Genomic DNA, 10577 nt, shown 5'->3' with positions numbered 1-10577 from the left:
TTATAACCTGCATGTATGTCGGAGTTGGTTTCTCTGATGATTTCTGCTTTGAAAACATCAGAGAGCGCCCAGGATCTGCTGTAATCCTCTGAATAATCAAAGGACAGGGACACTGTAGAATGAGGGTTTCCTTCCCTTGATAATATTAGGCTTATTTTCCCTTGGTATTATTAGGCTTATTTACCCCTCATAGTATTAAGTATATTTCCCCTGATACTATTAGAATTATTGTACCCTTACAGTATGTGACTTATTTCTCCTGATACTATTAGAATTATTCTACCCTTACAGTATGTGACTTATTTCCCCTGATACTATTAGAATTATTCTACCCTTACAGTATGTGACTTATTTCCCCTGATACTATTAGAATTATTCTACCCTTACAGTATGTGACTTATTTCCCCTGATACTATTAGAATTATTCTACCCTTACAGTATGTGACTTATTTCCCCTGATACTATTAGAATTATTTTACCCTTACAGTATGTGACTTATTTCCCCTGATACTATTAGAATTATTCTACCCTTACAGTATGTGACTTATTTCTCTTGATACCATTAGACTTATTTTACCCTTACAGTATGTGACTTATTTCCCCTGATACTATTAGAATTATTCTACCCTTACAGTATGTGACTTATTTCTCCTGGTGATATTAGAATTATTCTACCCTTACAGTATGTGACTTATTTCCCCTGATACTATTAGAATTATTTTACCCTTACAGTATGTGACTTATTTCTCCTGGTGATATTAGACTTATTCTGCCATTACAGTATGTGACTTAGTTCCCCTGATACTGTTAGAATTATTCTACCATTACAGTATGTGACTTAGTTCCCCTGATACTATTAGAATTATTCTACCCTTACAGTATGTGACTTAGTTCCCCTGATACTATTAGAATTATTCTACCCTTACAGTATGTGACTTATTTCCCCTGATACTGTTAGAATTATTCTACCCTTACAGTATGTGACTTATTTCTCCTGATAGTATTTAGTTTGTAAATTTAAGATCACATAGACGAAGTATAGAAAAAGAAATATTGAATAAATATTTATCCATGAAGTTTCAGTCATGATATAATTTTTCAGATCTTTTTTGTTCCATGTATATTAGACAAACTAACCCTTCTTCCTGCTGAAAGTTTTTGTAGTCAGATGACCTTTATAATCTTGTTTATTATCAAAGTTGTGAGGAATGTTGAGGTTGTCTTTATAGTCCTTCACTCTCGTCGTCTCCAGGCTGATTTACTTGTAGGTATGCTTCATATATGAAGTTAGGTCTGCTCTTCCTTTACTTATGACGTAAACAAGACACAAGGGAAAAAGAAGAAAAATAGACGTTGTCATGGTTACTTGTGTATGGTTTATTTGATAAGGCTACAAGGAATATTCGAAACAGGTGATGCTACCATTCCGTGTGAAACAAGATGAAGAAAATAACTAGACAGTGATGGAATGGTCTTAAAAATTCGTCTAGAATATCTGAAATACAAAGAAAACGAATTGTAAGAAATTCCGTGAAAATTAGATTTTTTCTTTACAAATAGATTAGACGTAGTCTGTAAGAAATACCAATATGTTGTTTGATGCGAAATGTATCGTTCTATTCTCTGATATGAATAATTCAAATTTGCGTTATTGTTGTATCTGTAATTAAAATCAAAATCTCGTTCAGGACGTTTTTTTACGTGACTAAAGAAATTCAGGGGTAGCAAAGTAATGTTAAACGTGTTTTTGAAAGGTTCTACTTCCGTGATCCTCGAAACCATTCAAGTCCGTCTGCACGAAAATGAGTTATTTAATAGAAAACGTATGAAACACTTACCTGAATTTTATTGCGGTTTTTGACAATATCCACAATATTTAGCACAGTTCTTTCGTGCCCAGCCGTCAAATCTCATACAGATAGCTGGTCCCATACTCTCACAGTCTTCCAAGTCCTCACAAACAACTGAAATGATAACAAATAATTTTTTACTATCTCACTCACTACAGTCCCTCCATTTCACGCTGGTAGGCTTACAGTGTTATTAAGGTCCGTCATTCCATTCTTTCATCACAATTTCATTTCTTCATACAGTCAAACTTCGTTATCTCGACATTTAAACTTTTTCGTCGGGCCCAGCCTAACTTTACACAAAATATCCAAACTCACTTAAATATCCGATTATCTTGAAGTTTTCCCATGTCCCCGCTGAATTCGAGATAACGAGGTTCGGTTGTATTTATACGAATACATTTACATGTATATTTGGTATGTAGTTAATGATAATAATGCGCAGTGAAAATTTTCATATTTTTTCCGTTATTTGGATTCTGACCATTTAACTTCAGAATTTAATTGAATTTAATTAATTCAAAACGGCAAGACTAATATTCAAGGGCCTTGCCAAATCCCCGTGTTAATTATAAAACTAAAATTTGCACAACATGAATAGTGATGAATACACCTATTAACGAGCCAATAACACTGAACAGTTGTCAAATTCACCCTGGTTACCTCTTGGAGCATGCTTGCTGCTCTGATATATGTAGTCCCCTATGAACATTCTCACGTAGATACATGATTTGAAATATCAGATCATTTTGTGTAAAATGAAAATCTTTCTCAAAACCTGTTAAGACTAGAAAAAAATATTAACGAAAGTAAGACTGACACGGGGATCTATGAGTTTAGAGATTAACAACATGTGTTAATAGATACGGAAAACTATGTATTTCCACAGAATATACAACAATAACAGTGCTTTCATTATTGCTATGCCTGTGCGGTTATCGTCTTTTCTGTAAATCCTGTACGAACGAGTTGGAACCATTACATACCTGCGTCAACACAAGCAGACTTCTCAACCTCGATTTGGATTTCCTTCAGGGCGTTAAAATCTGCAACAGTGTAAGCCAGTTTAGGATCGGAAGCGATTGCGTTAATTTCGGAAGCGTCGACTCCAGCCCCGATTCCAATGGAGATGACCTTGGTGCTGGTGTTGTGGAGAGCCGCAGCCTCGGCTATAGTCTCATTCTCGTCCGTGGACTGACCATCGGTCAATACAACAAGGACATTGCCAACATCAGGTCGATCTCCAGCCTCAGGTGTGAAACTCTCCTCACGTACAAATTTAAGTGCTGCCTCTGTGATAGTATTTCCAGGAGTAAACGGAACCTATGTAATGGATGAAATATTCTAGACATTACTTTTTTTCTTCGTGGAATTATCTTACGGAAGAGTTACGAACGATATAAGATTTTATTTTTTGAAAAAAAAAAAAAAAATCTGTTCGAGATTTGATTATTATAGCGTTACGTCCTATTAACAGCCAGGGTCATTTAAGGACGTGCCAGTTTTAGGTGGTAGAGGAAGGTCGGATTCCCGAGTTCCCGGACTGACCACTACCTGGCGACTATCTCACGTAGGTCTCGAACCCGCGACCCAGAGATGGAGGGCTATTAATAGAGACTATCAGACACCGCGGCCCCATTTTTAAATACAAGAACATAGTGCAAAAAATGTGTAAGGATACTGTCTGCAATATAGTGTTTCATTAAAGCTATGCTTTTACTCCAATAAATTTTATCATCATATTATCAATTTTGTGATGTAAGTGCTGTTTTGTCAATTGTTATGTGTGATGTTGTACATTGTACACGTGCTTTACAAGGCTCTATTCTGAACTAGAAGAAAATCCAAACATGTTACACAATCTTCATAAATGAAATTGGGGTTTTAATTTTTCCTGTCACCTAAATCCGCCAGTCCACCAAAAAATGAGATTGACAAAAAATGACATGAATTTCAGGACATGTGGATTTCTTAATCCACGGAAAAGTCAAAAGAGAACAATGTTTTAAAGAAGAAGAAAAGATAGGATTTTACTGTGTATATTGTTCACTAATATTGTTTTACGTTATTTTTGTTATTGATCATTAATCATCTCGCTGCGGACGCATGAACTCTGTTTGTTGCTTAAGAAAGTGACAATCAGTGTCATATATTTTATGATCAAAAGATTTTTTTATATAACGCACTTAACAAGCTATTTAATGAAAAGTGTAATGATTGGGAAAATATTTGTTTTAAGAAAGGCTCCTTTCTCTTTATCAACTGTTGACCTACCTTAGAGATAGCCTCTAGGACCTCAGCTCTATTGTCATAGGTGGAGAGATTGAACTGGTTGAAAACATTAGAAGCAAACGTAACAAGACCGACTCGGACCATATCCTGTCCAATATCGAAGTTCTGTGCTACATTGTAAACAAAGTTCTTCTGGATGGCAAAGTTGGTGGGACCTTCACTGTTTGATGTATCGAGCAGGAACATTATATCGACTTTCTTGTAAGCACAATCTGAAAACAAGTATTAATCATACTATAGCATTATCATTATTACATTTTCTAATATATATATATACATGTATATATAATATTGTAATTTAACGAGTTTTTCTTGCCATTTGTCGTATGTTTCTTTTAAAAATGGAGCCTTTTAAGTCAGAATGGTTAACGTAAATTTGAAATTCGAAATTCGTTTTAGTGTAGATCAAAACAATAAAAACAAATTATTTCTGTAGTAAAGGGAGTGTTGACATTACAGTATACCGAAGCAGAAAACTAAGACATGTTTTTAACCTTTTCTATAAAACAGTTGAAATGATCTGGAATGTTTGGGACGTTATACAGTATATAGCAAATATACACACATTTGTTATTGGTATTTTACGCTTACACTTCTATTGATGTATAAAAACATGTATTAAAACAAAAGAGAACATCATTGTTGATGAGACGACGACAAACGAATGCTTAACGAATGCAACGTCGAACAGATTCAATATGTTATCTACATACGGCAATGCATACATCCTTCATATTGTCTGCCTTAAAACACAGCCTCCTATTCTGGTTGATAACGATAAACAATTAAGCTAAATCTTATGATTACACCCGAACCAGTAAAATCCGAATATTAGGTATACTTACGGATTGGTAGACTTGGAACAGTGGGCGCTGTGATCGGGGCAGTTGCTGAATAGCAAGAGAAGACAGTGTTTTATTAACGAAAATATTTTGAAATGGTTACCTAGAAACATGTAGTGTAAATTTCCATGGAACTTTGACCAATGCTGGGTTTTCATTTTACTCGATAAATGTTAAAAATTATATATGGAAAAAAATCCTTTTTGTGACCATGAATGGAACAGATATAATACGGAAAACTGTACAGATAATCACTTTATGTTGAATGGTATGCTAGGATAAGAAATTGGATGAAATTAAATTAATTGGAACATTCTCAACCCGCCTTCTACGCTGTGAGATGGCAATATTGGTACATTATATATATTAGTTTTAACGTCACAAACATCAACCAATGTTATACATACCGCCCGATGACTTCTATAAATCTACATTAGTGGATTTGTACCTATTCTCACTATATATGTACTTACTTCGTGGATTCTCAGTTGAAGTTGTTGGTGCTGTGAACAAAACAAGACGTCTTATATGAAATAATTTTTATCGAATATAACATGATACAAAATGAATTTTAAATAACCAGAACCTAAATTACTAGGATTCTTCATTGAAAAATAACGAGGAAATTTACAAATAAAACGTATGATAATGTATACAATAAATGATATGTAGGTATATATTTAGAAATGTAAACCAATTGAGGAACATAAGCAATGTTATTGAAGTTTACGTGCATTGGAGTAGAAAATAAAAAAAAAATTAAGATAAAAAAAGGATATAACCTAAAAATGAACTTCCTAAAACAGGTCAAATTTTTGTAACATTTTAAACTAGGATGCATTCAATATATTCATATAATTTCTTAAAGAAAAATACACCAATTTAAAAAGTTCTTCAAAGAAATGGTTACTTCTCCTTAAAAATTCAAGAAGTATGTTTAGTATCGCAATAGTAGATTTATAGAACATAGAAGCATGCTGTCTGCGACTACCCGCAACAATTTAGTGAAGGTTTCAATAGAACCAAGCAAATGTCAATACATATACATGTTAACGTGTTTAAAGGTAAATGGACACTATTGTATTGCGAACGCATATCAAGCATATACATACAAAACGGTATATCAGAACACTTGGTCTTTTTTCTTATGACTTCAAAAGTTCTGCTGTTAAATCTTTTTGCCACCAAACTTTGCATTGTTTTATCGACTTTGTTTTCCAATCGCTATTCATTATTTATGCAATAGGTTAGCACCGAAACAATCGATACTTTATTTTCTAGTAATGAAAAAAAAAGCAAGAAAATACCAACATAATCATAATTCAAACTCAAATTCCATAAAACTAGGGTAAAATATGAACAAAAGAAAGATTTACACGGAAACTCGTGAAAAAGTACAGATAGAATAAGACCAGGTGTTCCGGAAGAGTGAGCGTCTTTTGCTTCATCGACGACACTCGCCAAGTAAACCTTGGTCAATCCAAGTAGGTAATGTCACGTTCTCAAATGAGAACAAAGTATACAACAACGGAACCAACAGGCAAACTAACGTATTAATACGCCGAGTTTCATGTCTCTCAAAGAAATAGGATATTACATATTAGGAAAAAATGAAAACAATAAATATGTACAAAAAACAAAAAATGTACACGGTAAGATTTGATAAAGTATACACCAAATTCAAGTTACTTAAAACCTGTAGATAAACTCTTATCCACATTGCTCTCATGAAATATTAGTTTTTGTCGATTGTCGGCGCATTTCTTATTATATCTATTGCACACCAGAGTGAAAATCCTTAAAGCGAGATAAGTGCATGAAACAAACTTGCCCGCTACGATAAGCTTGTTTCAAATGTATCAATTAGTTGTGTAGCTTTAGTTTTTGAAGTTTGTTTAATTAACCAATGTCTGAGTTTGCATGAAAGAATATTCATTTTGATATTGCTATCTCGCAAGAAAAGAAGACATTATATCACATTATTGATTGAAGTGACGTGATGTTAAAAACTTAACACAGTACCGATATGTCTGCACAATCAAAATACAGTATTACGAATCGATAAAACCAGAGCAACATAAAAATAAAAAAGATTCTTCACGCTGATTTTGCAAAAGACCAAGTGTTCCAAAAGTACAAGTATCTTCTGCTTCATATTCTAGGCCAATCCAATAAAACAACATGTTAACTTGAACATCGACCGAATGTGATTATGAAGCTTAGTAAAACAAAACATATTGCTTCACAAATTGACTTCTCATATTTTATGAGATAAATCAAAATTGAAAATAATCCTCTTTTGATAGAACTCACGATGAATCATTTTTCGAAAAACCAACTGAGAAGACGGCAAATTTCGAGATAAATAGACTGTATTTTGAATTTTCAAGAAGTATCCAAGTACATGAATTAAACTAATTTTCGATAGCTTTCTGTGTAGGAAAATTACACTGCAAAAGGAAAAGGAATTTAAAGATGACAAAAAGCTTCAGCTTAAATAGGAAAGCATATAAAACATTCAACATTTAAATGATCAGATACAAGGCAAAAACAACACTTGCCTGGCTCAAGCGTTGTGGTCGTTGCTGTAAAATATATTAGAAAATACAGCAGTGTAAGAATTAAAGAGTTAAGAAAAAATATTACAAGATAGCATAAAGAGTAAAATAGTTGTTTTCTTGTTTTCATAATTTAATGTTTTAACTGTTATATTTTGAATGATATGAATAGAATTACAAAAACATAAACGAGTTTAACATTTGTGATATAAGGACCATGGCATAATGGGTTAATTTTGGATTGATAAATGCTACTTTTAATACAAAAATTTTAGCAAGGGACAATAAAGGTTTCTAACAAGCGAAGAAAGAAGAGAAGATTTGTATTTAAATTACAATTACATGCTCACTAAAATAAAAGTTTTGTTTCAAGCGAATTTACGAAATTAGCAATACTATCCATAAACGTACAACAATGGTATCTCAAATCACATGACAAATCCCTGAAATGAATAAACACTATTTGAACGCAAAAAATAATCAACTAGAAAGAATTCTTAATCGAAAAGAAAGAGAAAAAACAAAGTTCTGCTTCACAATTAAAGAATATCATTTTTTGGACAATTCAGAAATATTATACAGCAATAATAGACTTATTTATAGATGTCGGAGTTGTGATCCGCCAGTCTCAGAGAAATATATTACCTACCATTACAGAAATGGTTTCCTAACGCTTGAAGTAGATAATTAAGACCAGAAAAATCGTCCACATAAAATGAAGTATCATTATCTGTGGCTATCATCTCTAGCTCAGTCGTGTCAACGCTTTGCCCGATTCCAACGGTGTAAACAGTTATGTTGTCGGGTGAATTGTGGACAAGTTCTGCTTCATAGAACGTTGAGTTAGGATCCGTAGATTCACCATCAGTGAGAAGTATGATAACATTTTCGACATCCGGTCGCCCACCGTTTGAAGACAGGAAGCTGGTTTCTCTGGCTAGTTTTAAAGCCGTATCCGTAAATGTATTTCCAGGAATGAATGGCGTGCTCATAACTGCCTGCTGTAAAGCATACTTGTTGGTGTAATTGTTCAGGTAGAACTGAGTAGTTGGGTTTGATGAGAACGTTATTACGCTCACAAGGACGTGAAAAACATCGATGTTGAACTCGTTTATGAATAAATTTACAAAATCAAGTTCTTTCTGGAAATTGTACGGTCCTTCAGTAGTTGATGAGTCAAGTAAGAAGACGACATCTGCTTGTCTGCTATCGCAGGCTAAAGTAAACAATAGCATTCCATTATCAATGTGTTATTAAACGTTCCATTACCATGAAACATTTACATCGAACAGAAAATTGCAGTGAAGAGATGCTTCTTTAAGAACCTTTTTGTCATTTACTAAATAACAACTAGCAATGCATGATCCAATTGTCTTTTCCAAGTTAGATATTTTGAGGCAACATGTTTCCAAGTATCTTTGCGTTTGCAATCAGAATCAGCAAAACCTTAGATCACCCGTCCGTATTTGGTATATACAAAATCATATAAGCAGTTGCGTTTTGCAGATAAGCAATCTTCTGATATTATACACCAGCAGCATCAAACAGCAATCACTCAGTATTCACGATAGGGATGGTAATTTAAGGGTTGTTCCTTCATCTCAAATATAAGTATAAACGGTGTTGTGAAACCATAGGTAAAGTGATGATATGATAAAACACGTCTTCTTCCCGATAAAGTGTTTTAAAAACACATCCTTACGTAAAATAGATTCACTCACACAAGCATTTGCATTTTGCAAAGCATGTCAAAGCAATTAATAATATTATTGTTATCATTATACACTCTTAGTGATTAGTGAAGTTGTAAATTAACATTCACAAAACGAATTGTCTTTTGATCCATGATGTGCTAGTTTCCTGTTACAAACCTTTCTACAGTGATGATAAAGGATTTGAATAACCGATATTGCGTTGTCGACGAATCCAAATTTTACTGTCCGCAAATTATACGAAAAACGCACCAGGTAAGTCAACATCCCAATCGAATTCGTAATTCTCATAAATATTCTGTCAACCAGTTCATGAAATCCATGAAATCACAGTTTAAGTTAAGCCTAAATCATGAGTAGTATAAGTCGTTTCTAAAACATTACTCCTTTGAGCAATTGCATTTTAAGCGACTGCAAACTTCCCACGTGAAATGTGATATATTGCCAAGCAAAATTTAAGAATACATGAAGCAGAAAAAAAAAAGAAAAAAAAAAAAAAAAAAAAATAGATTGCAGGTGTCGCAGTTTGGTTGCTTTGTGGTTGAGGATAAAATCCCACTCCTCCATCCCAGTCAGTAAAATCATGTAACACTCAGTGGCACAAATGATATGCTGCATTTTTAAAAGCATATGGTGGAGATGTACTGCGAAGTTCATAGAAAGATGTGTTTTGTTACGTCACACTGATATATCATCAATTCATTTTATGGTTACGTTAGAGGTTTCATTTCAACTGCCGCCCATTTAAAGCTGAACATGAAGCAGAAAGTAAGTAACATTCAATATACTTTTCTCATGAAATAAAAGTAAATGCATTTGTGGTATGCAAAAGCAGAGCAATGCATTTGCAAATGAAACATATCGTAATAAAAAAATGTTAGTCTTTGAAAATAGTAAAATGAAGCAATTGCATGTTTTTTCCAACGCAAAGCAGCGATTTGCAAATACGTACCGGACCCTGTAGTCGCAGCTATAACATAACATTTCAGTCGTTATACATTGATACTCATAAATAAGATTTCTTCTATTTCTTTGAATCGTGTATGGGGTATCATTTTGTCAGATTCCATTTTCCTTTCTTGATTAATATCCCAATATCGTGTATCTGCTAATTCATTTAAGCATATTAATTTGTACAATATACATAATGCATAGTTGTCATAAGACAATAACAACTGACATACGTGGAAGACAGGTGCTGTTTCCAAGCAGGGGCAGTATTTCAGAGATAAACTGGAAGTTTGGCGCTTGATAAACATTGTTGCTGTCAGTGGCGATGGCTGCCAATTCTGCACTATCAACAGACGCTCCAATTCCTATTGC

Source organism: Ylistrum balloti, unplaced genomic scaffold (assembly GCF_031769215.1).
Source record: "Ylistrum balloti isolate Yb309-2 unplaced genomic scaffold, AGI_CSIRO_Ybal_v1 Utg369962, whole genome shotgun sequence".
In the NCBI taxonomy this organism is placed as follows: domain Eukaryota; kingdom Metazoa; phylum Mollusca; class Bivalvia; order Pectinida; family Pectinidae; genus Ylistrum; species Ylistrum balloti.
This window is presented reverse-complemented; position numbering follows the sequence as displayed.